This window comes from Lathyrus oleraceus, chromosome 4 (genome assembly GCF_024323335.1).
Source record: "Lathyrus oleraceus cultivar Zhongwan6 chromosome 4, CAAS_Psat_ZW6_1.0, whole genome shotgun sequence".
NCBI classification, from domain to species: Eukaryota; Viridiplantae; Streptophyta; class Magnoliopsida; order Fabales; family Fabaceae; genus Lathyrus; species Lathyrus oleraceus.
This window is the reverse complement of record NC_066582.1, coordinates 424,411,916-424,439,791: the sequence shown is the minus strand read 5'-3', so window position 1 is coordinate 424,439,791 and position 27,876 is coordinate 424,411,916.

The following is a 27,876-nucleotide window of genomic DNA, read 5'->3' as shown; positions in this document are numbered from 1 at the left end:
AATCCTTGTCGTTGTTCGCCGAGTCGACTCGCCTCGTCGCGAAACACAGATGAAGGATGAATAGCTTGAAGATCGACGAGATTCACGGTTGAAACAGTGGATTGATTTCGGCCTCGATCGTGCGTTGGCGGATCCTAGCAGTCTTGAGAGTCGCGATTCGTGGCGCAATGGAGCTTCGAAGATGGAAAGCGGAATCGAAGTTGTGGATTCACCGACTCAGGTATTCACCTACTTCTGTTGCAGGTTCATGGATGAGGTTTTTCTTATCTCTGTTAAGTCATTGTATGGCACGTTTTATACTGCTCCGGATTAAGTCTCAAGAACGGAGCAGATTTGGATCGTGTATTTGAAGGTTTAAGGAATGCCAGATTCGATCGGATTGAAGGTGAGGTTTCGGTTGTGTAAGATTGGAAGGTGAGGTTTCGGTTGTGTAAGATTGGAAGGTGAAGGTTTCGGTGAACGGAGATTACGGTTACGGTTACGGATTCGTAGTGGTTGAAGGTTTGGCTATGGAGTTTGGAGTTTGGTGAAGGTGGTTGATGAATTGATGTTGAAGAAGAAGAATCTGGAAGCGTAGTGAAGGATGGATGAAAGCTCGGTTGAGAAGAGGAGGTTGAAGTGGTGGTTAACGGTTTTGTGAGTTTGTTACGGTTGTTGAAGGAATTGAAGAGAGGCTTGGTTCAATTGTTAGAGGTCGAAGAAGATTAGGTGATGGAGGAAGAAGAAGAATCTGGAAGACAAATATTTGAGAGAGGGAAGAAGAATTTATAGAGTGATTTGATTTTTCTGTTGCCGTTTACTTCATAATCCAATGCTAGCTTATCGTCGTTTGCTTTGTAATTCAGTGCTAGCTTATTGCCGTTTCCACCGTTGCTGTGTGATGCGTTTTAGTCGCAGATGGTGTCGTTTGGATTGAGGCTTGTAGCAGTTTGTTCATGCAGCTTGGTGTGCGTTTTTGTGCTCTGTGGAAGTAGCTTTAGAAGCTTGCGCTCAGGCTTTCATTTGCTGTACGGTTATTCTCATCTTGCTGTTTTGGGATAGCCGCGTTTGTAAGCCTTGGCTTGGCTTAGCAGTTGTTGTTTATGCAGTTTCATTTCCTTGTATCGTATTTGTACCGTAGCCTGTACTGCAGCTTTAGAAGCTTGTAGTTCACCTCCTTATAATTCTTCTTTTTATTACTTAATGGAAAAAATGGTTATGGATTATGGATATGATATAGGTTATTAACTGGATGTTAGTATGGATTAAAAAACGGACTTAATGTGGATTAACAATGCATCATGGATTATCACATGGGTTATGGTTTTTAATGGTTAATGGATGTGGGATTAACTTTGTTAATTGAAAACGGAAATGGAATGGTTAATTGGTTTGTATAAACGTGGATTTAAGAAAATAGAAATTTGAATTGGATTTTGATATGGGTTAGTAATGGATCTAAACTTGGCCAATGGATTTGGATTGAGAATGGATATAATTAATGGTTTATGGATATGATATATTGGATATTGAAAATGAGATTGAGAAATTGGTTTTAAAAAATGGATTAATTGGGATGTGATTTTGGATAATATGGATTAAATTGGATAAAATGGAAATTGGGATAAAAAATGGTCTAATGGATTAAACTGTAGAAATGGATAAAATGATAAGAATGGATGACCAAAGTGGATTGGACAATAAAATTGGAATTGGATATGGAGATTAAAATTGGATTGGGTTGTCAGAAATGGATATGGATATTTGCAAATGAAGAAAAAGATACGAAATGGATAACTGAATAGAGTGAATGGATATGGAAGCGGTTTTGATGGATAATGGATAAAAAAGTCTGGCTCAAAATGAATGAATGTATTAGTGCCCCAAGGAACACATAATCGGGAATCCAATGGCTAACCAAGGATAGTCAGGATCCAGAGTCATAAGAGATGCAAAACCATACGGTCACCCGATTAATCCAACTACGTGGCAAACTCTGACGATCAAGGCATGATCGTGTTGATCGAATGGCCCGAAGCCAGGGAATGTACCAAGCAAATGAAATTGTTCACCATTGTTATCGACCAAGGGATTAAGGTGGTGTTTTCCTGATCCTTCTCAACTTGTGAATGAACCCATGTATCCACCAGGTGCAAGCACCAATCCACGAATTCAAGTCATTTGTCTCCTTGTGTTGAGCCATGTTTATACAGATGACATGAATGTTTATGATGATATGCAAATGATTAGGGTTAGTGATCTATAAGATCAATGTGAAGGGTGAGGCAAATTTTAGGGTATGACACTTCTAACAACAAGAAAATATTACAGAAAAATATGAGAGTAAAAGCTTTTCATGTAAGAGCAGCAGCTCGTGAAAATAAGAGAGAGTGTGAATGATATTTCTGTGTGTCTCAGGTGTATCTCTCTAGAGAAGTAATCCGTCCTTTATAGTAGTTGTGAAGGACCGTTGGAGTGATTGATAGAATCTTGGTCATTGAAGAATAATTAATGTCATTACTTCTGTTGTTTCTTTCTAAAACCATTTTGTCCGCCTCTTTAATCCTTTCTTTAAATACTTTCTTTCCATAATGTGATTTCTTTCCGTTACGCGTTCTGGACTTGTGAATCTTCATCAGAGTCTTGATGTACCAGAGTTAGTCTTTAGAGGATGATTACGTCTGACTTCCTCAGAGATTCTCAGTGTTCTAGTCTTCTTAAGTATCAGAGTCTAAAACCAGTAGTCTGTTGGAGCTTCTGACTTTTTGCTGTCTCTCTTTGCTCAGAATCAGAACGTTCTGGACGTATTCCTTTCTTAGTGGCGTCTGATCATCTAATACTTTATATCTGACATAAGTTTGTATCTAATGTATGGTCAGAATCCTGCGTGAGTGTTCAGAGTCCTGCATGAATGTTCAGAGTCATGCACACTTAGAAAAAATCTCGTTAGGGTGCCATTTTGGGTTTCATCCTTTGTTATCATCAAAATCTTAGAGATTTATTGTAGAACCAACTTTGTTCTTACAATCTCCCCCTTTTTGATGATGACAAAACATTTTAGATTAAAGATGAAACATTTACAGAAAAAGTCTTACATCAGATTTGTAATGAGCTCCCCCTGAGTTAGATCTTGGATAGTTCAGAAGTTCTTACCGGACCTTCCATGGTTTGGTGTTTTTAGATACTTTCCTGCATATCTTCAATCATATTTAGAGATAATGTTTGCAGTGTTTGAAAGGAATTAGATATGTTTTCATCAGAGTTGTTTTTAGTTCTCCCCCTTTTTGTCAGAATCAAAAAGACTTAGCAAGAAACTTAGCAAAAAGGTTGATATAAACAGATAAGCATTTACATAAGCCAGAAACTCAGAAAGCAAGAAAACAGATAATGAAACACAGAGCAACAAGCAAAGCAGAGAAGGCAACAAGCAAATCAGAAAGTAACAAGCATAAAATATCCTGGGTGCCTAAGGGTTTGGAGGTGGAGGCATCCTTTGGAGCAACTGGGACAGCCTATTCTGAATGTTGATATTGACAGAATCCTGTTGATCCAGTCTGGCTCGAATTACCTATTGTTCTTTCTGCAGCTCTTCAAGGGTCTTCAGGACCAGCGGGACGAATCCAGAGTTGGAGGATTCCCCCTGAGTCAGTGCATCATTTCTGGCTTTGGCAGCAGACTCTTCAGCAAGGCGCGCTGCTTCTTCAACGTCAGCTTTGGCTTTTGCCTCAGTTTCAGCAGCAGCAGCATTAGCAAGAGCTTTGGCTTCAGCTTCTCTGATTCTTTGAATTTCTTCTTGTCTTGCTTTCTTTTCAGCTTGCTGTCTTGCCCGCTCCTCAGCTTCTCTGGCTAGGCGCTCTTGAAGTCTGATTTCAACGTCTCTGATGAAGTCATTTCGGACTTGTTCAGAGAGGCCTTTCAGCTTGAAGGCTTCAGAGGTCATCCAACTTATCACTCTGTTCCAGTGAGTCCTTACAGCGGAGGGATCATCACTGATGCCAGAGTTGATGGTCAGAGACTTGACCTTGTCAACTGAGGACTCTGCAAAAACTGTAATTGCTTTCTCAAGGGTCAGAAGGGTGGTTTCTGGTTCAGAGGCTTGGGAGGGTGAGGTGGGGGTACTTAGGTTAAGTGTGGGAGTTGTTGGGTCAGCGGAGGTAGTGGGTTAGGGTATTTCAGAGTGTAGTGGTTCAGATGGTTGTGAGTCAAAGTGGATTGGTTCTGAAGGTGGAGGTTCAGAGGTGGTTGTGTTTGGGTTTTCTGGGAGTAGGGAAGTGACTTCAGGTTCAGGGTTAGAGTGTGGTGGCTTATGAGAGGCTAGAGCACGGTCTTGGATCTGGGCCAGAGTTGGGGAGTGAGGATCAGAGGGTTCAGGGTCAGATGAAAGGTTGTAGTAAGGTGGGGATTATGGAGATGGTGATGAAGATGGTGAGGTGGTTTCATTTAGCATTTCTGCTTATGAAACAGGTAGAGTTGTGGTGGTAAGGTTAAATTTTTGGGATGGTAGGTTAGAGGGTCTGGTGGTTGAGGGAGGAGTATCAGAGGTTGTATATATAGGTTTTGATTGAGGAAGTGAAGAAGCAACAAGTTTAATTTTTACAGAGGGAGGGAGAGATACAGACTTACCAGGTGATCCAACCAGAGGCACTGGGGGTCTTGATCCAGATGTTTCTCCCAACTTTTCTCTCTTCGCCTGCTTGGTCTTCTCAAAGGGCTCTCGTGTCCTCTTCTGGAAGTCTGGTGGAAATTCGGGCAGCCAGTCTACTGAGAAATCTGAGATATCCACTCCTTGTTTGTGCAGATCCTCTAGATAGTATGCGAATACCTCTGGAGGGTCGATCTTGGAGAAAAGGTAGAGTCCATTTGGAATCTCCCTCTGATCTTTAAGTGCTTCCCAGGAGGTGTCCATTGGTGGTTTGACCCTCACTTGCTTAATGATTCACATGCTCTTCAGATTGCGAGCGTTCAGAGGTCTGCTAGTATCTATCATAATGTTTTCCATGAGTCTGAGCTGAATCAGATGGTCCACGAGGCCACTTTCAATCAGCACATAAGATATAAGTCTCCCCAGAGGAATGTAGTTTCTTGTCTTCATGTTGTTTTTGGTATCTTTCATGGAGTCTCTGAGATACTTGAAGAGAAGTGCAGGAAGGCATAGCTTTAGACCCTTGTGAATGCAGTAGAGGATGCATTTCTGGTCTGTGTTGATGTAGTCTAAGGAGTTAGAAGATGAACGGTGATGGTGTTGGTGAAAGCCCTAGAGGCCAATACTTTTGGTACTTGTATCGAATTATTTATTAATAATAAAAGGCTTTTTCTTTATTATGTTTGTTTAATAAAGTCCCTAGAATAGCTAGTCCGTTTAATGTATCAAGTATGACTTAATCATGAGATCACTTTAAACATAAGGACATTATTCTTAAAGTATTCGTAGTCAAGCTTTATTGTGAAGTGGGATAACATTAAAGCATGAAGACTGTTATGTTTATAGACTGATGATCACATCTCATGGATCATGGATAAAGAGTTATCAAGTCTTAAACAGAGGTATGAATATTAAGAGTAATATTTATATTGGATTGACCCGCTATGAGAATACTATATAGAATGTTATGTAAAGTGTCATAAGTTATTCTCATGGTGATAATGGTGTATACCACCCTTCGACCTGAAACCACTATGGACCCTAGATGTAGAGTCGAGTGCCTTATTGCTGATCAAACATTGTCCGTAATTGGATAACCATAAAGATAGTTGATGGGTACTCCACGAAGCATGCTAACAGACATGAGTGACCTAGATGGAATTTGCCCATCCCGCGTAACAGGATAAATTTCTATGGGCCCAATATTGAACTGGACAAGGATGACACGGTCTATGCCTTATGTTCAATATAGACATAAGGGCAAAAGGGTAATTATACACATAATTATTATCACAGAAGGATTTGTCAGATCACATGACATTTTCGTGTCTTGGGTAGCAGTGATATGTTGCTAGATACCGCTCACTGTTTATTATGTTAAATACGTGATTTAATATAATTGTCAATGCCGCGAAAACCTATAGGGTCACACACAAAGGACGGATTGATGAGAGATAGAGTAATTAAGGAATACCGTAATGTACGGTGCCCTTAAGTGAATTATAGAACATCGTAAGGTACGGTGTACTTAAGTAGAATACGAAATATGGTAAGGTACCACGCGCTTAACTGATTTTGGCATATTATAAGATATGGGCCATATACACCTGAGTGGGCTTTTTAGCTTGCAGCCCACACAAGTGGTTCTATAAATAGAACCCTTGTGTAGAAGCATTGTCACACTTGCAATTTCGTTTCTGTCTCTCTCTCTCTCTCTCTGTCTCTCTCTCTCTCTCTCTTTCTCACTCAAAGCCTTCATTTGTAGCAGCTAGCACTGAGATTGAAGGAATCCGTTCGTGTGGACTGAGTAGAGGCGTTGTCATCGTTCAACGTTCGTGATTGCTCCGTAGATCTGCACCAAAGGTTACAATCGCCACAAGAGGTAACGATTCTATCACTGATCATGCCCATTCGAAAGGATCATTAAAGGAGAAATTTTAAATTCCGCTGCGTTTTGGATCGCCATTCTCCTTCAGTGGTATCAGAGCCACTTACGAAACCATGCATCTGATAGCTGTTTATTTTCTGTATTTTCTGTATTAATACGATTAAAAGACATAATGAATCAAAGAATAAACGAGTAATTAAATTGAGATCGATCAAGTTATATATATGATATAAGTAATCCTGATGCAAAATACGGTATATATGATATACTGTTTCTGTTTCGTTCATTCAAACACTTAATGGTTATTTTCCTTTGAGCGATCAATGGTCGTTTGCATCTAGATCCAACATTAGTATGGTGAAGCAATGACGTATTGATCAATCATACTGAATCAACAATCGAGATGTGTTTGACGGTCTGAAATTGGTGCATTAGGGTTAATGACGGCACAAGGGTTGAGTTGTTAAAGAGTTATGCATTAGGGTTAATGACTGCACAAGGGTTGTGTTGTCAAAATTTTATGCGATTAGGGTTGTGACTGTGCAAGAGTTGTGCTTTAAAGTATCAAGTGTTGATGCGAAAAACGACGTCGATTTTAAATGAATTGTTCATTAAAATTTTCGGCCAGGGGCGCTGCCCCCTTGACCCACCGTCCGCTGACCGGGCAGCGGACCCCTGGCTAACTCTGCGTAGTGTGATCGGTCGCCAAAATTTAATTTGGTTTTAATTAATTAAAAGAATTAAAATTAATAATAATAATGTGTTTGTTATTATTGTCTTGTGGTGATCGGTTATGGCCTTAGTTTTCCTTTATTTTGTTTTGGGTTTTAAAATACGACTTGCGTGTCGTGCCTCTCTTTTAATCTCTTAATGTAACTTCTTTTCTCATCTCACTCTCTCGTATGTAAAACGAGTTTCTTTTATGTAATATAATGTTATGAATAAAGAGAAGAATTCAATATCAAAGGAGGACAACCTTGAAGATCTTGCTTGGAGAAGCTTAGATCGTTATTAGGTTAACTTAGGTTCTCTCATTGGTTTGGGAGAACAATTGCGCTAGGGGCCATAACTGTTTCATTATGTATGTATGTTGATGTATGTTGATGCATGTGAGAGACGATTTATATGATAAATAAGCCGGTGAGATCAGAATAATTGCAAATTCCCTCAAATTAAATATTAAGTTTATGCTTTCCATGTTTTAGCACTCATCAAGACTAGTATCGGATAATGTAGGTATCGCCTACGCGAGGTGCATGTTCTATATTAGTAAGGTGCGATGGGATAATTGTAATATCCAATTGTTAAAATAATGGGCTAAACTTAACTAAACAAATTATAATAAGATTATATATGTTTAGAAGCAAGAGTTCGAATTGATCCATGTGATGGATTGGAATAAGGAGTTATTCACCCAACTAAAATATTCGAGAGTTGTATTAGATACAATTGGAAGGAGTTCCTACCTAAATAACCTAGTTTTGTGTAATCCGCCTACGTGGACTTAAAACAAAGTGAAATATGGATCTCGACCCACTAGAAAATCTTCCAACGGGGTTTTCCGAATCAAATGGTGAGGGTCATTTGTTTTGAGTAAAATAGTGGGAGCATATTTAATTAAAGGCCTAATTAAATATGTTATTGATACTTATATTTTCATTATCTTCATGTAGATTACCATGACAACAAACACCTCTAACAACATTTTGCGATCAATCCTTGACAAGGAAAAATTGTCTGGGACAAATTTTCTGGATTGACACCGAAATCTGAGGATTGTCCTCAAACATGATAAAAAGCTGTATGTCTTGGAGAAACCTGTTTCTGAAGAGGAACCTCCTAGTTCTGCACCTAAGGCAGAAAGAGATGCTTATAAGAAGCATATCGATGATGCCAATGAAACAGCTTGTCTCATGCTAGCTACCATGAACTCAGAGTTGCAAAAGCAACATGAGAACATGGCAGCGTTTGATATGATCGAACACCTGAAGATGCTCTATCAAGAGCAAGCAAGGCATTAAAGGTTTGAAGTTTCAAAAGCCCTTTTTCAAGGCAAGTTAGCTGAGGGAGCCCCTGTAGGTCCCCATGTGCTCAAGATGATTGGGTATGTGGAAAACCTTGAGAGGTTGGCTTTTCCCCTCGGAAAGGAACTTGCGACTGATTTGATCTTGCAATCGTTGCCAGATAGATTCAGTCAATTTATCCTAAATTTCAATATGAATGATATGGACAAATCTCTTCCTGAACTTCTAGCCATGTTAAGAACTGCTGAGCAGAATCTGAAGTCAAAAGGGAAGTCCATTCTGATGATCGGAAATGGAAAGAGACAGAACAAAAGGCCCACCACGCAGGGTGATAAAGGGAAAGGCAAGGAAGATGCCAAACCCAAACCCATTGTTGCTGCTTTGAAGTCTAGTGGAGGCATAGCAAAAGAAGGCACCTACTTCCATTGCGGTAAGACCGGACACTGGAAGAGAAACTGCCCAAAGTACCTGGAAGATAAGAAGAATGGAGTAGAGACTTCAACTTCAGGTATTTTTGTTATTGAAATTAATTTATCTACTTCTGCATCATGGGTATTAGATACTGGATGTGGTTCTCACATTTGTACCAATGTGCAGGGACTAAAAAGGAGTAGAGATTTGGCAAAAGGTGAAGTCGAACTACGAGTTGGCAATGGAGCAAAGGTTGCTGCTTTAGTCGTAGGAACTTATGTATTGACTTTACCTAGTGGTTTAATAATTCAGTTAGAGAACTGTTATTATGTACCTACAATTAGCAGGAATATTATTTCCGTTTCTTGTTTGGACAAGTTTGGTTTTTCATTTATAATAAAGAACAATTGTTGCTCAATTTATTTGAATGATATATTCTATGCTACTGCACAAATGAACAATGGACTATATATCCTTGATCTTGAAATGCCTATTTATAACATTAATACTAAAAGGATGAAACCTAATGAGTTAAATCCAACTTACCTTTGGCATTGTCGATTAGGCCACATAAATGAGAAACGCATTTCCAAACTCCATAAAGATGGACTCTTGGACTCTTTTGATTATGAATCATATGAGACATGCAAATCTTGTTTAATTGGAAAGATGACAAAGTCTCCATTCACAAGAAAAGGTGAAAGAGCTAATGATCTTTTGTCCCTCATACATACTGATGTATGTGGACCACTGAACATACTAGCCAGAGGAGGTTTTCAATACTTCATCACATTTACTGATGATTTCAGTAGATATGGTTATGTGTATTTAATGAAACACAAATCAGAGTCCTTTGAAAAGTTCAAGGAATTCAAGAATGAAGTACAAAACCAACTAGGTAAGAATATTAAAACTCTTCTATCAGATCGAGGTGGTGAGTATTTAAGTCTAGAGTTTGATGACCATCTGAAAGAGTGTGGGATCCTATCCCAACTTACTCCTCCTGGAACACCCCAATGGAATGGTGTATCTGAGAGAAGAAATCGAACCTTGTTAGACATGGTCCGATCCATGATGAGTCACGCCGATCTTCCAAACTCCTTTTGGGGACATGCACTATTGACAGCAGCTTACACACTTAACCGTGTTCCATCCAAAAAGGTTGAGAAGACACCATATGAGATATGGAGTGGTAAGAAACCACATATGTCTTACATGAAGATTTGGGGTTGCGAAGTTTATGTGAAATGACAAATTTCAACTAAGCTTGAGCCCAAATCTGACAAATGCTTATTTGTGGGGTATCCTAAAGAAACAAGAGGGTATTAGTTCTACAATCCTTCTGAGGGAAAAGTGTTTGTCGCTCGAACTGGAGTTTTCCTAGAAAAGGATTTTATTTCCAAAGGAATCAGTGGGAGGAAAGTAGAGCTTGAAGAAATTCAAGAATCACAAAGCATCGATACACCTATGGAGGAATTAGAGCAGGAAACACAAGGAGTTGTGGAAGAGCAACCTGCTCAAGTAGAACAAGACCAGCGTAGGTCAAGCAGGATACGTCACATACCTGAGAGATATGGATATCTCATAATTGATCAAGGTGATGTATTACTCATGGATCAAGATGAGCCTGTGACCTACCAAGAGGCCATAACTGGTCCCGAGTCTGAGAAGTGGCTAGAAGCCATGAAATCTGAAATGGATTCCATGTACACAAACCAAGTTTGGACCTTGGTAGAGCCTCCTGTAGGAGTTAACCCTATAGGATGCAAGTGGGTCTTCAAAAAGAAGACTGACATGGATGGTAAGGTACATACCTATAAGGAAAGACTGGTTGCAAAAGGATATAAACAAATTCATGGGGTTGACTATGATGAAACCTTTTCACCAGTTGCAATGCTTAAATCTGTTCGGATTTTACTTGCTACCGCTGCATATCATGATTATGAAATATGGCAGATGGATGTCAAAACTGCTTTCCTTAATGGGAATCTTCTTGAGGATGTGTACTTGACACAGCCTGAAGGATTTGACATACCAGGAGAAGCCCAAAAGATATGTAAGTTACAAAGATCAATCTATGGATTGAAGCAAGCTTCTAGAAGCTAGAATCTTCGTTTTGATGAAACGGTAAAACAATATGGATTCATCAAGAACGAAGATGAGCCTTGTGTCTACAAGAAGGTTAGTGGGAGCATGATCGTTTTCCTGGTATTATATGTAGGTGACATATTACCCATTGGAAACGATGTCCCTACCCTGCAACAAGTAAAGTCTTGGTTGGGGAAATGCTTTTCTATGAAGGACTTGGGTGAAGCAGCCTATATATTAGGAATCAGAATCTATAGAGATAGATCACAAAAACTGCTTGGGCTAAGTCAAAGTACGTACATAGACAAAGTGCTGAGACGCTTTAATATGCATGATTCCAAGAAAGGATTCATACCTACGCAACATGGCATGTGTCTATCAAAAACACAATCCCCTTCAACTAAGGAAGAAAGGGATCGCATGAATAAGATTCCATATGCATTTGCAATAGGATCTATCATGTATGCCATGTTATGTACTCGACCAAATGTCTCGTATGCTTTAAGTGCAACGAGTAGGTACGAATCTGATCCTGGTGATGCCCATTGGGTAGCTGTCAAGAATATCCTTAAGTATTTGAGAAGGACTAAGGACTCATCCTTGATATATGGAGGTCAGGAAGAGTTGGTTGTAATTGGATACACCGATGCTAGCTTCCAGACAGATAAGGATGACTTTAGATCGCAATCTGGTTATGTGTTTTGCTTAAACGATGGCGCTGTGAGCTAGAAAAGTTCAAAGCAAGATACAGTTGCTGATTCTACAACCGAGGCCGAGTATATTGTTGCCTCAAGTGCAGCAAAGAAAGTTGTTTGGATCAAAAAGTTCATTAGTGAACTTGGCATAGTTCCTAGCATTGTGGATCCCATTGGTCTCTATTGTGATAACAATGGTGCTATCGCACAAGCTAAGGAGCCTAGATCTCACCAATGATCCAAACACATACTTAGGCGTTATCACCTCATTCGATAGATAATAGATAGAGGAGATGTGAAAATATGCAGAGTACCTGCACTTGACAATATTGCTGACCCACTGATAAAGCCTCTTGTGCAGCATAAGCATGATGACCATACTAGATCTATGGGAATTAGGGGAATGCCTGATTGGCTCTAGTGCTAGTGGGAGATTGTTGGTGTAAGCCCTAGAGGCCAATACTTTTGGTACTTGTATCGAATTATTTATTAATAATAAAAGGCTTTTTCTTTATTATGTTTGTTTAATAAAGTCCCTAGAATAGCTAGTCCATTTAATGTATCAAGTATGACTTAATCATGAGATCACGTTAAACATAAGGACACTATTCTTAAAGTATCTGTAGTCAAGCTTTATTGTGAAGTGGGATAACATTAAAGCATGAAGACTATTATGTTTATAGACTGATGATCACATCTCATGGATCATGGATAAAGAATTATTAAGTCTTAAACATAGGTATGAATATTAAGAGTAATATTTATACTGGATTGACCCGCTATGAGAATACTATATAGAATGTTATGCAAAGTGTTATAAGTTATTCTCATGGTGATAATGGTGTATACCACCCTTCGACCTGAAACCACTATGGACCCTAGATGTAGAGTCGAGTGCCTTATTGCTGATCAAACGTTGTCCGTAATTGGATGATCATAAAGATAGTTGATGGATACTCCACGAAGCATGCTAACGGACATGAGTGACCTAGATGGAATTTTCCCATCCTGCGTAACAGGATAAATGTCTATGGGCCCAATATTGAACTGGACAAGGATGACACGATCTATGCCTTGTGTTCAATATAGACATAAGGGCAAAAGGGTAATTATACACATAATTATTATCACAGAAGGATTTGTCAGATCACATGAAATTTTTGTGTCTTGGATAGCAGTGATATGTTGCTAGATACCGCTCACTGTTTATTATGTTAAATACGTGATTTAATATAATTGTCAATGTCGCGAAAACCTATAGGGTCACACACAAAGGACAAATTGATGAGAGATAGAGTAATTAAGGAATACCGTAATGTACGGTGCTCTTAAGTGAATTATAGAACATGGTAAGGTACGGTGTACTTAAGTAAAATACGAAATATGGTAAGGTACCACGCGCTTAAGTGATTTTGGCATATTATAAGATATGGGCCATATACACTTATAATACCCCAAAATTTACCCTTCATTTTTCCTGAAAAACAAAAAAAAACAAAAAACAAAAGAAAAACGAAAAAAAAAATGAAAAAAATAAATTTTAATTAATTAATTAAATAAATAAATAAAATATAACAAATTATTTTGGACTTGGGTCTCCCTCATTTGAGCCCACTACCCACGAAAATCAGTCTATAAATACTGAAGTTTCAGTAGAGGAGTTACACTTGGAGTTACACTGGGAGATTCACTGGAAAAAGATAGTGAGAGAAAGAAGACAGAACAAAGGGGGATTTTGAGGAGAAACAAAACACTCTGAGGTTTCCTTGGAACAAAACCCTGAGGAAAAAGATAGTGAGAGAAGACCTGACAGAGAACTCAGAGCAGCCTCCAAACCCTGAAGGGAACTCAACTTGTAAACCTCACGGGTGCAACTCAATTTCAATCAAGCTCTCCAATCAGGTTTGCCCTATATCCATCATCTTTATGCCTTTAATTTGAATGCTCTAAATGTATGAGGTATTATGGGTGAATTTGATACCTTTTTTGTGAGCCTTTTGTGAATTTTGATGGAATTATTCATGTGGTTACATTTTGATTTAGGGGCAACTCTGGGTTACCCTATTTTGTTTCTCTAACCTGTCTTTGCGTTGCCATGGCATTGTTTTCCCTGGATTTCACCTTGTTTGTCTAACCTTTCTGTTGAGTTTTCGCGAGGGCTCACATACTCTTGCAGGGATACCATCCGGAGGTTTATCATGATTAATCGTATTGACTGATTTTCTTTGATGGTCTAGCTGGAGAGATCTCAGGGTTGCTAATCCTTTAATTGCTGTAACTTCGGATCTTTATCCGTGTGGTAATTTTTTCCTTTTCTCGTACTTTATCGCTTTCTTAGCTGGAAGACCTCGATAGGAGGCAATGTTTGGGCCCCTTGGTGGCATTTTACTTTGAGATACATGTTTTGTGTTTTGTATTCATATCCCCACATCTAGCGCGGTTCCTTCGTCAAGGACTGCCTGTTTGCCCTCGAGCATCCTAAACCCTAAAACCCAAAGCAACACGTTTACTCCTTCTATTACAGGCGAGTAAGTCTCCAAAGGTCGAGCATCCGGTAGATTGCGTAGTGACGTCGTTCGTCCAAAACCCAATCCATAACCCCGTAGTTAGCCGAACTACGGCTTGCTCTGATTCTCATTCCAGATGAGATACGTAGGCATAAGACGCGATGTCTTAGCGAGCACACATCCCCCCAACCCATAGGTCAGCCGAGCTACGAAGACTCTGATTCTCATATTCAGATGAGATACGTATGCAGTGGATGCAACATCCGCGCGAGTCATTTTCATTTAACCCTTTTTTGTTTTTTTTGGCAAACAGCACAAGATAAACCCACACCCTTTAGACAAGAACTACAAAAGTGGATCCCGTAGAGTACTACGGATGCGTAGGGGTGCTAATACCTTCCCTTCGCATAACCGACTCCCGAACCCAAGATTTGGTTGCGAGACCCCGTCTTGTCCTTTCCTTTTTCAGGTTTACTTCGAGCGTTTCCTTTCCCTCCTTTGGGATGAATAACGCACGGTGGCGACTCTTCTGTCTTTTTCTTTCGCCGGTTGTTTTTTTTCGCACTGTATTTTTCAGGTTGCGACAGCTGGCGACTCTGCTGGGGACACTAAGAAGTTGACCTCTTGCTGGTCCATCTTCCCTAAGCGAGTCCCTCCTAGCTTTTGTAGTTTGTTTGTTTATTGGGTGTTCATGCTTTTGTACAGTTATTTATTTACCTGCTTTACCTTATTGCATTGTGTACATATCATTGTTGTATCTGTTGGCTGGCTATGGCTGCTTAGTGATCTTTGTGAGATGAGTTCTATACCCGAACTCGAGTTCACTTAAGATAGGAGAATGGCATAGTCTTGTCAACTTGTGTGGAGTATTCCTTAGCGAGTTGACTTACAAGCCCATTCACTTGGTGGAGGTCATGTTGAGATCAATAATGTCACATAAGTAAGTTGTGGTTAGACATTACTTGTTCCAATATAGACCTAAGAAGCCAAGGACCTTAGTTTACCAAACCCATCTTGGCCTATTCGTAGGACGTAGTGCGAAAGTCGTTCAAGTGTAAGATTTGATACGATTGTTACGCGATACTACACTCATAAGAGTCTCTCTTGAGAATATTGTTGGAATACGAGTAGTCGTTCCTCTGATAATATCCGAAAGATGGGATTATGACTATGGGAACCTTTTGTAGAACATGTTTGGCAGGTTTAAACCTTAGTACACTCCTTTTGGGTGGTTCTTAACCTAAACTCCATGCTCGTGACTTGCGACAAACCCTTGATTCATGGTTGATCTGATCAGGTATCCTTAATATCAATGAAACTCGGGTATTGATAAGGTGTAAACCATAATCCGCCAAAATGGGTGGTTGATATTAAGGATAACATGATCCATCCCATGACCTTTGTTTGGTGTACTCTTAATTTCTCTCCAGACAGTGCAACCTGGCAGATGTTCAAGCAAATACAGCAATCCTGATTGGCATGCCATTGCATTGCATTCACATCATCACACCATTTGCATTCATATCATTTAACACATGTTTATCCTTTTCAAGGAGGTTTAAATCTTCTTCTTGATTCTAGTCGGGGTTTTCTTCTTACACTATTTATCAAATGTGAGACTGGAATCAAGGGGGTAGAATACTTTTGGAATTGATAAACATGTCATTGCATTTGCATAGTCATCCGCATGTCTTGCATAACAGGTACCGCCACAGTGTTCTCAGTTTGTTTGGTGTCCCACTAGCAGGATAGCTGACTCAGGCATTCACCGATACGGTACCCGGAGGAACCAACAGAGAGTAATGGAAAGCCTACAGGCAGAGCTCGCCGAGATGAAGATTCGCATGAATCAATTCATGGATTTGGTTCAAGGGGTGGCTCAAGGACAGCAGGAGCTTAGATTATTGGTGCAGAGGGATCCCCCTATTACTCAACCGGAGACGTTGGCTGATCCTCCAGCTGGAGAGGCTAATGCTCCCAATGGACCGGGGCCTATCCCAATCCTACATGTCACCTCCGGTCAACAACCCATTCAGGATGGTCAGGATGATCAGTTCCCCTTGCTTCAGGAAGACTTTGGCATGGACCCCATGTTTAGAAGATTGGAAGAAAGGTTGAAGGCAGTGGAAGGACAGAATCCTCTAGGAGTAGATGTTGCTGACTTGGGGCTGGTCCCAGGTGTGAGAGTGCCACCAAAATTCAAGGTCCCGATATTTGACAAATACAATGGCAGCTCTTGCCCCAAAACTCACGTGCAAGCCTATTTCCGTAAAATGGTTGCATACTCTGATGACGAGAAGCTACTTATGTACTTCTTCCAGGATAGCCTAGCTGGGGCATCCTTGGAATGGTATATGAGGCTGGACAGAGCCCACATCCGTTGCTGGAGGGATTTGGCAGAAGCTTTCGTGAAGCAGTATCAGTATAATGTAGACATGGCTCCGGACAGAACTCAACTTCAGAATCTGTCTCTTAAAAGCAATGAGTGCTTCAGGGAATACGCTTAACGCTGGAGGGATACAGCTTCCCGTGTTCAGCCTCCTATGTTGGAAAAGGAAATGGCCAACATGTTCATGAATACGCTGCCTGAACCTTACTTGGAGCGTCTAGTAGGTTGCAATGCTTCCAACTTTGCTGATGTGGTCTCTACTGGAGAAAGGGTGGAGAATTACCTAAAGACATACAAGAGCCAGAGTGGAGGTGGATCCTCATCAGGGGTGAAGAAGCCGTTCATTCAGGGACAGAAGAGAAGAGAAGGGGATGCAAATGCCATATCTTCTTATCAGAACAGGGATAACCGGAGGAATAATTTTCAGAATTATCATCAGCAACCGTATGTTGCGGCTGTGACCATTCCAGCTGCAGCGCCACTACAACAACGACAATCACAACGTCAACCAGCTCAGTATCAACAGCAGCAACAACTGGGTAACAGACCCGCTTATCAACAGAGGCAAAGGATGATGGACCGGCGTTTCGACACCCTTCCAATGTCGTACGCCCAGTTGCTTTCTAGTCTTCAACAACTACAACTTGTGCAATTGCGCACTCTGGCTCCTCCTGTTGGTAGACTTCTGGTGGGTTACGACGCCAACGCTAGGTGTAGCTTCCACTCTGGGGCACCTGGCCACAATATTGAGAACTGCAAAGCTTTTAAGCACGTAGTTCAAGACCTCATAGATTCAAAGGCCATCGACCTTGCACCAGCTCCGAATGTCGTCAACAATCCCATGCCCCAGCATGGTGGTGCAAACGTTAATTTGGTAGAGGGAGAAGCCAAGTCCATTAAGGATGTGTTGAAGTTGAAGACTCCATTGTTGGATATCAAAGGATGCTTGCTGAAGGCCGATGTCTTCCCCGGTTGTGGGAAGGGTTGTTTGGATTGTGCCACTCAGAGTGGAGGTTGTTTGAAACTACAGCAGGGTATTCAGGCCTTGCTCGACAAAGGTATCCTCCAGGTTGAGGGTTTGTCTGTCCAAAAGTCTGCGGAAGGGGTTGAGGAAGAAGGGTTTGAAGATGCTACTGATGAATTCGCAGATGTTGTTCCTACTGTTTCTGTAATCCATAATGATGTAATTGAACTTGATTCCGATGTTTCGGATGCTTGCATTTCAATGAATGAGATTTCTGAGTAAGACTGTGATATTGCTACTATCACTATTTTCTACCCAACCAATCAGATCCGTGTGCCAGAAACGCAACCCGTGCCACCAGTGCGACGATCTACTATGACCATCACAACCCCTGGTCCTTTACCCTTCACCAGTGAAAGGGCCATTCCGTGGCATTATGGGGGGAGCGTGTATACGCACGATCATAAGGTGGAACGGCCACTGAAAGTAGAAGAGGGTCAGAAGCCTGAACTTGAAGGTCCCGCAGTGGATAATCTCGGTGGAATTGGGCGATTCACCAGGAGTGGTAGACTGTTCTCACCACCGATTACCCAAGCTGATAATGCTGATGCTGTGGCGAAAGCCAAGGGCAAGCAAGCCGTGAACGGGGATACCTCTGCACCCCAGGGAAGTTCTGAGCCCACTTTTGCAAAGGATGTGGACGAGCTTCTGAGAATCATAAAGAAAAGCGATTACAAGGTAGTCAGACTCCGTCCAAGATATCCATTCTCTCACTCCTATTGTGTTCGGAGGCACACAAGGAGGCACTTCTGAAGGTTCTTAATGCTGCTTATGTACCTCAAGAGATCTCGGTAAACCAACTAGAAGGGATCGTCGCCAATGTGCATACAACCAACGGGTTAGGTTTTACTGATTCTGACTTAACACCAGCCGGACGCAATCATAACAAGGCTCTGCACATCTCGATGGAATGCAGAGACACCGTGTTATCGCATGTTCTGGTGGATACAGGCTCCTCTCTCAATGTGCTACCCAAGAGAGCCCTGACAAGGTTAGAAGTAGAGGGTTTGGTCTTGAAACCTTCAGATCTTATTGTGAGAGCCTTCGATGGTTCTAAGAGGTCGGTGTTTGGAGAGGTAGAATTGCCAATTTTGATTGGATCACAAACCTTCAATACTGTCTTCTACGTGATGGATATCAGTCCTTCCTACAGTTGCTTGCTGGGTCGTCCTTGGATCCATAATGCTGGGGCAGTCTCTTCAACTCTACATCAGAAGATTAAGTTTCCGGTCAACGGACGAATTATCACCGTCTGTGGTGAGGAGGACATCCTGGTCAGTAACCTGTCTACGTTCAAGTATGTAGAAGTAGAAGGTGAAATTCATGAGACTCTGTGTCAGGCTTTTGAATCAGTTCAAATCAAGGATGCAGCTCCAGTGGAAGAGGTTAAAGTGGGTGCCTCTATCTCATCCTTTAAGCAAGCACAGGCCGTGGTGGATTCAGGTGTTGTTCCCGGTTGGGGGCGTCTGTTGGAATTACCAGTGAAAGAAGATAAGTTCGGGATTGGATATCAGCCAGCTCTGACTTCTACAACACTTCAGGGGCCGATCACTTTCTCCAGTGCTGGCATCATTCAGTATGGTCAAGTCTCTGCAGTCGACGAAGAAGATGGGGATAGTGATTGTGACATTGACAACTGGGTGCGTCCGAGGATCCCGGATGAAGTCATCAACAATTGGTCTTCTGAGGAGATTATCCAAGTCACTCTTCTTGAAGAGTAATTTTCTTTATTTATTCATGCATATCCAAGTCTTACGTTCCGCCCAGGGCGTAATGACTCATTGTAGGGCCCATCTATGTGACGCTTGCATTTTTATCATAAATAAAGGACGTATTTTTGCATTCAAATATTTCATTCCCTGTCTTTCTATTTTTGCAGTTTTTCAAAATAAAAAAATGGTAATGTTTCGTTTAGTTTTCACTTCTTGTTCACACTCATAAGCACATACCATCACTCATGCAGATGCACATCACCGGATCCTATTGATAACGGTTCTGCTATGGCTCGTTTCGACTTTGAAAATCCAATCTTTCAAGCTGAAGAAGAGGGTGATGAAGACTGTGAACTCCCTGAAGAACTTACCAGGTTATTGAAACAGGAAGAAAGGGTCATTCAACCGCATCAAGAGTCTGTTGAAGTAATTAATCTCGGCACCGAGGACGCCAAGAGAGAAATCAAGATAGGGGCTGCTTTGGGAGATGATGTGAAGAAAGGGCTGATTGAATTGCTGCAAGAATACGTTGACATCTTCGCCTGGTCTTATCAGGACATGCCCGGGCTGGACACAGACATCGTGGTACACCGCTTGCCTCTCAAAGAAGGTTGTCCTCCGGTCAAGCAGAAACTCAGAAGAACAAGACTAGAGATGGCTGTCAAGATAAAGGAAGAAGTACAAAAGCAGTTGGATGCAGGGTTTCTAGCAGTCACCAATTATCCGCCATGGGTTGCAAACATCGTCCCAGTACCTAAGAAGGATGGAAAGGTACGGATGTGTGTCGACTACCGGGATCTGAACAGAGCTAGCCCTAAAGATGATTTCCCATTACCTCACATCGACGTTTTGGTGGATAATACAGCTCAGTTCTCGGTATTCTCCTTCATGGATGGCTTTTCTGGCTATAACCAAATCAAGATGGCACCAGAAGACATGGAAAAGACAACTTTCATAACCCCATGGGGCACCTTCTACTACAAGGTGATGCCGTTTGGTCTGAAAAATGCCGGAGCAACATATCAGCGAGCGATGGTGACTTTGTTCCATGATATGATTCATCATGAAATCGAGGTTTATGTGGATGATATGATGGCCAAATCTCAGACAGAAGAAGAACATTTGGTGAATTTGCAGAAACTGTTTGAGCGTTTGAGGAAATTCAAACTGAGACTTAATCCGAACAAGTGCACTTTCGGGGTGAGATCGGGAAAATTGTTGGGTTTTATTGTTAGCGGAAAAGGGATTGAGGTGGATCCTGACAAAGTGAAAGCAATACAGGAAATGCCTGAGCCAAGAACAGAGAAGCAAGTCCGTAGTTTCTTAGGGAGGTTGAACTACATTGCAAGGTTCATCTCTCACCTAACAACCACGTGTGAGCCAATTTTCAAATTGCTGAGGAAAGATCAGGCTATCAGGTGGAATGAAGATTGTCAAAGGGCTTTCGAGAAGATAAAAGAGTATCTACAGAAACCTCCAATCCTTATACCTCCAGTTCCTGGGAGACCTCTGATAATGTACCTGTCAGTGACCGAGAACTCGATAGGGTGTGTATTGGGACAGCATGACGAGTCTGGTCGAAAAGAGCATGCCATATACTACCTTAGCAAAAAGTTTACCGACTGTGAAGTCAAATATTCGCAGCTTGAGAAAACTTGTTGTGCTTTGGCCTGGGCTGCTCGCCGACTGAGGCAGTATATGTTGAACCATACTACCTTGTTGATTTCTAAGAAGCCGGCTCTCACCGGACGTGTTGCCCGTTGGCAGATGATTTTAATAGAGTATGATATCCAGTATACGTCACAGAAAGCCATCAAAGGTAGTAGTATTCTGTCAGACTACCTTGCCGAGCAACCGATTGATGATTATGAGCCAATGAAGTTTGAATTCCCTGATGAAGACATCATGTTCCTCAAGATGAAAGACTGTGAAGAGCCAGTTGTTGAGGAGGGACCTGATCCAAACAAAAAGTGGACTTTGTTGTTTGATGGGGCTGTCAATGCTAGAGGTAGTGGAATTGGCGCTGTCATTACTACTCCGAAGGGTGCCCACATGCCTTTCACCGCTCGTTTGACTTTTGAGTGCACAAATAATGAAGCTGAGTACGAGGCCTGTATCTTGGGTATTGAGCAAGCCATTGATTTGAGAATCAAGACTTTGGACATCTTCGGAGATTCAGCTCTGGTGATCAATCAAGTGAGTGGTGATTGGAATACTCTCCAGTCCACTCTGGTCCCCTACAGAGATTACACGAGAAGACTTTTGACTTTCTTCACAACGGTAAAATTGTATCATATACCTCGTGATGAGAACCAGATGGCAGACGCACTTGCTACTCTATCCTCCATGATCAAGGTAATTCGTTGGAACCATGCTCCTAGGATCGATGTGATGCGCCTTGACAGGGCCGCGTATGTGTTTGCTGCTGAATTGGTAGTCGATGACAAGCCTTGGTATCACGATATCAAGTGCTTTCTGAAGAATCAAGAGTACCCTACAGGGGCATCCAACAATGACAGAAAGACTTTGAGAAGATTGGCAGGCAGTTTCTTCTTGAACAAAGACGATGTGCTGTATAAGAGGAACTTCGACATGGTTTTGCTCAGATGTGTGGACAGACACGAGGCGGACATGTTAATGCAGGAAGTTCATGAAGGTTCCTTCGGTACTCATGCCGGCGGACATGCAATGGCTAAGAAATTGTTGAGAGCGGGTTATTATTGGATGACCATGGAATCAGATTGTTTCAAGTATGCTCGGAAGTGTCATAAATGCCAGATTTATGCTGATAAGGTGCATGTATCGCCGAATCCTCTGAATGTGATGTCTTCGCCGTGGCCGTTTGCCATGTGGGGCATTGACATGATTGGAAAGATTGAGCCGACTGCTTCCAATGGGCATCGCTTCATCCTTGTTGCCATCAACTATTTCACCAAGTGGGTCGAGGCAGCGTCGTTCGCGAATGTCACCAGACATGTGGTTGCCCGTTTCATCAAGAAAGAAATCATTTGTCGCTATGGGATTCTCGAAAGAATCATTACTGATAATGGTTCTAATCTCAACAACAAAATGATGAAGGAGTTGTGTCAGAACTTCAACATTCAGCATTACAATTCTTCCCCTTACCGCCCTAAGATGAACGGCGCTGTTGAGGCGGAAAATAAGAACATAAAGAAGATTGTGTAGAAGATGGTCGTCACGTACAGAGATTGGCATGAGATGCTACCCTTCGCCTTGCATGGGTACCGTACTTCAGTACGTACATCGACCGGGGCAACCTCTTACTCCCTGGTGTATGGTATGGAAGCAGTCCTACCTGTTGAAGTGGAGATTCCTTCTCTAAGAGTCCTGTTGGATGTCAAGTTAGATGAAGCTGAATGGATTCGGACAAGGTTCAATGAGTTGAGTCTTATCGAAGAGAAGAGAATGGCAGCCATTTGTCATGGGCAGTTGTATCAGAGTCGGATGAAGAGAGCTTTTGATCAGAAGGTGCGTCCTCGTTGTTTCCAAGTCGGAGATTTAGTGTTGAAAAGGATCCTTCCTCCTCAGACAGATCACAGGGGCAAGTGGACTCCTAACTATGATGGACCGTATATTGTCACCAAGGTTTTTGATGGTGGGGCTTTAATGCTTGCAACTATGGATGGTGAAAACTTCACTTCCCCTGTGAACTCAGACGCAGTTAAAAAATACTTCGCATAAAATAGACCCGCTGGACAGTAAAAAAGAGTAGTCCAGGCAAAAATGGGCGTCCCGGCGAACCAAGAAAATGAAAGGGTTCGGGCAAAAATTAGGGACAAAAATAAAAAAAGATTGTACACCCGGTAAGTTGAAAACCTGAAAAGGCAACTTAGGCAAAAATGGGTATCCCGGTGGATCGAAAACCCGAAAAGGGCGATCCAGGAAAAAGTTAGGGATTAAGCGAATGACTGCGTTCTGAGTCGTTCTGAATCTCATATCGTGCCAATGACTGGAAATTTTTGAAGGATAGGAAACAGTCCAATCACTCTTTCAGAAAGCTGATCATCTGGAGGATCTTGAAGACGGGCAAGTCATAGCAGAATTGGAACCCAATAGAAATCCATTTCACATTGCCATTAGATTAATTTCTGTTTTTATCTATTGTGCGATTACCTCTTTCCAGGGATTGCTTCTTAATGTAAATGCCTATTCAGAGGCCATTCAATCAATAAAATCATGTTATTCAGTATATCTCTGTTTTCATTTTCATTTTACTGTTTTGTTTGCAAAAATGACGTCCGAATTTTTGATAAACATTGCATCATGACACATAAGGGCTTTACAGGTACATGCTTAATAAACATTTAAAATTGCTGTAAATTTTAAGTGCTTTGGATCGTCTATTCAGAACAGATACCCTCGGGGCATTTCCTTAAAATCCCCTGCAGATGACCGTGAATATCTTCCCCAGTGAAGTCACCAACAGACGAATTCGGTGTCTTATCCCTGCAGAGTTGATCAGAGCGTTGGATTCTTCAATCCCCAGCAGTTTCTCACCACTGTACTTCCCCAAGCGGTTGTTTCAGGACATACACTCCCCAGTAGAGTTGACAGTACCAGACTACATATCCCCAACGGGGTTGACAGTGCCAGACTTTATCTTCCCAACAGAAGTGGCTGCTCCTTAGAGTTCGATGCCAGATCGATAATCCCAATGCCATATCCCTGGTTTCTTTTCTTGAAGCAGAACCTCGGTACCGTATCAGTGTTTGCTCCCCCTGCTGAGTCATCTCTCGCAAATCGTGGTTTCCAGAACCATTGTAGCTTTCCTCAGCAGCAGGCTTCCAATGCCATTCTTTCCCCGATCAGAGTCTCGGTATGGCCAGAACACCGCATGGCTAGTCATCTCCCCACAGAGGTCTTTGCGCTGTGCATCTCCAACAGCCTTGCCAGGGTCCAGAAGATGGTGATCATTTCCCCAGTAGATCCCCTTGCCTCAGCTTGGCATTCTAGCCAGCATTTCGCATCCCTGCATGTAGAATCATATTGCATTGCATCCTTCCAAATCGCGTAACATTTCCATTTTCATGGAGCATTACGCCATTGAAAAATTCAAACATACGCATGTAAGCATAAAACATTCTCGGTATCCCAAGTGATAAGCTAGAAGTTGTTTCCAGTACTCAGACTGAAGATTGCTCATGACTTACCTTTGTTATCCCCAGCAAGTGTCATTGGCCCATGCACCGCCTCTGTTATCGTTCCCTATTTCTGCCAATGCTGACAGGCATGAAGTTTTCCGGTATCCAGACCAAAGTGGCATTCAGGCCAGTTTTCCGGTATCCAGACCGAAGTAGCATTCAGGCCAGTGTTCCGATGTTCAGATCGAAGAAGTTTCCGACGGTCAGGTCGATGCGACTTGTGGCATTCAGGCCAGTGTTCCGATATTCAGACCGAAGTGGCATTCAGGCCAGTTTTCCGGTATCCAGACCGAAGTGGCATTCAGGCCAATTTTCCGATATTCAGATCGAAGTGGCATTCAGGCCAAGTCTTTCCGATGTTCAGATCGAAGAAGTTTTCGACGTTCAGGTCGATGCGACTTGTGGAATTCAGGCCAAGTCTTTCCGATGTTCAGATCGAAGAAGTTTCCGACGTTCAGGTCGATGCAACTTGTGGCATTCAGGCCAATTTTCCGATGTTCAGATCGAAGTCATTTCCAGTATTCAGACTGATGAGCGGCATTCAGGCCATGGTTATTTCTGTGTTACCATTTATTTTGGTATCCAAGTTAACATTCTTTTTTGGTATTCAGACTGACTTTCACCGTACCAGACGGATTCTTCTTTCAAGACCACCTCTTTGCCGATTCTGACAGACATTGTTACTTCACTTCACTTCAGTGCAAATTTTTGGGCTTTTATTGTATTCAATCCCTTGATACCTCGAAAGCACGAAAGCAGCTGCCATCTTCTTTCCGGGTCTCCAGTTGATTGAATAGGGGCAGCTGTAATACCCCAAAATTTACCCTTCATTTTTCCTGAAAAAAAAAACGAAAAAAATAATAATAATAATAATAATTAATTAATTAATTAATTAATTAATTAATTAATTAAATAAATAAATAAAATAAATAAATAAAATATAACAAATTATTTTGGACTTGGGTCTCCCTCATTTGAGCCCACTACCCACGAAAATCAGTCTATAAATACTGAAGTTTCAGTAGAGAAGTTACACTTGGAGTTACACTGGGAGATTCACTAGAAAAAGATAGTGAGAGAAAGAAGACAAAACAAAGGGGGATTTTGAGGAGAAACAAAACACTCTGAGGTTTCCTTGGAACAAAACCCTGAGGAAAAAGATAGTGAGAGAAGACCTGACAGAGAACTCAGAGCAGCCTCCAAACCCTGAAGGGAACTCAACTTGTAAACCTCACGGGTGCAACTCAATTTCAATCAAGCTCTCCAATCAGGTTTGCCCTATATCCATCATCTTTATGCCTTTAATTTGAATGCTCTAAATGTATGAGGTATTATGGGTGAATTTGATACCTTTTTTGTGAGCCTTTTGTGAATTTTGATGGAATTATTCATGTGGTTACATTTTGATTTAGGGGCAACTCTGGGTTACCCTATTTTGTTTCTCTAACCTGTCTTTGCGTTGCCATGGCATTGTTTTCCCTGGATTTCACCTTGTTTGTCTAACCTTTCTGTTGAGTTTTCGCGAGGGCTCACATACTCTTGCAGGGATACCATCCGGAGGTTTATCATGATTAATCGTATTGACTGATTTTCTTTGATGGTCTAGCTGGAGAGATCTCAGGGTTGCTAATCCTTTAATTGCTGTAACTTCGGATCTTTATCCGTGTGGTAATTTTTTCCTTTTCTCGTACTTTATCGCTTTCTTAGCTGGAAGACCTCGATAGGAGGCAATGTTTGGGCCCCTTGGTGGCATTTTACTTTGAGATACATGTTTTGTGTTTTGTATTCATATCCCCACATCTAGCGTGGTTCCTTCGTCAAGGACTGCCTGTTTGCCCTCGAGCATCCCAAACCCTAAAACCCAAAGCAACACGTTTACTCCTTCTACTACAGGCGAGTAAGTCTCCAAAGGTCGAGCATCCGGTAGATTGCGTAGTGACGTCGTTCGTCCAAAACCCAATCCATAACCCCGTAGTTAGCCGAACTACGGCTTGCTCTGATTCTCATTCCAGATGAGATACGTAGGCATAAGACGCGATGTCTTAGCGAGCACACATCCCCCCAACCCATAGGTCAGCCGAGCTACGAAGACTCTGATTCTCATATTCAGATGAGATACGTATGCAGTGGATGCAACATCCGCGCGAGTCATTTTCATTTAACCCTTTTTTGTTTTTTTTGGCAAACAACACAAGATAAACCCACACCCTTTAGACAAGAACTACAAAAGTGGATCCCGTAGAGTACTACGGATGCGTAGGGGTGCTAATACCTTCCCTTTGCATAACCGACTCCCGAACCCAAGATTTGGTTGCGAGACCCCGTCTTGTCCTTTCCTTTTTCAGGTTTACTTCGAGCGTTTCCTTTCCCTCCTTTGGGATGAATAACGCACGGTGGCGACTCTTCTGTCTTTTTCTTTCACCGGTTGTTTTTTTTCGCACTATATTTTTCAGGTTGCGACAACACTTGAGTGGGCTTTTTAGCTTGCAGCCCACACAAGTGGTTCTATAAATAGAACCCTTGTGTAGAAACATTGTCACACTTTCAATTTCGTTTCTCTCTCTCTCTCTCTCACTCACTCAAAGCCTTCATTCGTAGCAGCTAGCACTGAGATTGAAGGAATCTGTTCGTGTGGATTGAGTAGAGGTGTTGTCATCGTTCAACGTTCGTGATCACTCCGCAGATCTGCACCAAAGGTTACAATCGCCACAAGAGGTAACGATTCTATCAATGATCATGCCCATTCGTAAGGATCATTAAAGGATACATTTTAAATTCCGCTGCGTTTTGGATCGCCATTCTCCTTCAGATGGATGGTGCCTAAGATAATCTTCAGCCATACCCGGAGGTTCTGATGCAGTTCCTTGTTCTTGGAATGCCTGCCTTTAGCATTCTGTTGGAAAATTGTAGGGTTTATCTCCTGGGACAGATACTTTGCCCTAGGGTTGATGTTGTATATGCGTCTTCCCCCAGTCTTCTCCATGTTCAGAAGAGTAGCAATCGATTTCTCTGTGATAACTATCTTGACTCCCAGAACGTATAAGACAATGTAGTGATCATCAGAGTCAGCGAAATGCCAGAAATCCTTTACCAGATTTGTGTATACTGGGCCATAGAGGCGTTGAAAGTAGTTTTCCCACCCTTGCTTCTTTAGTTCATCCTTGAGGTCGACGCCATTTCTCTTCATGTTGTCAAAATCTACTAGGGCTTCACAAAGAACTTCGAGTTTCTCAAACGGAGTTGCAAGATGAATGTGAGGCTCGCGATCAAGAATGTAAGGTTCTTTGTAGATTGGAGTGGAAACGACGCCGGTGACTGCATGGTTTTGATGACTGGAACTTGGAGCTTGCTCAAT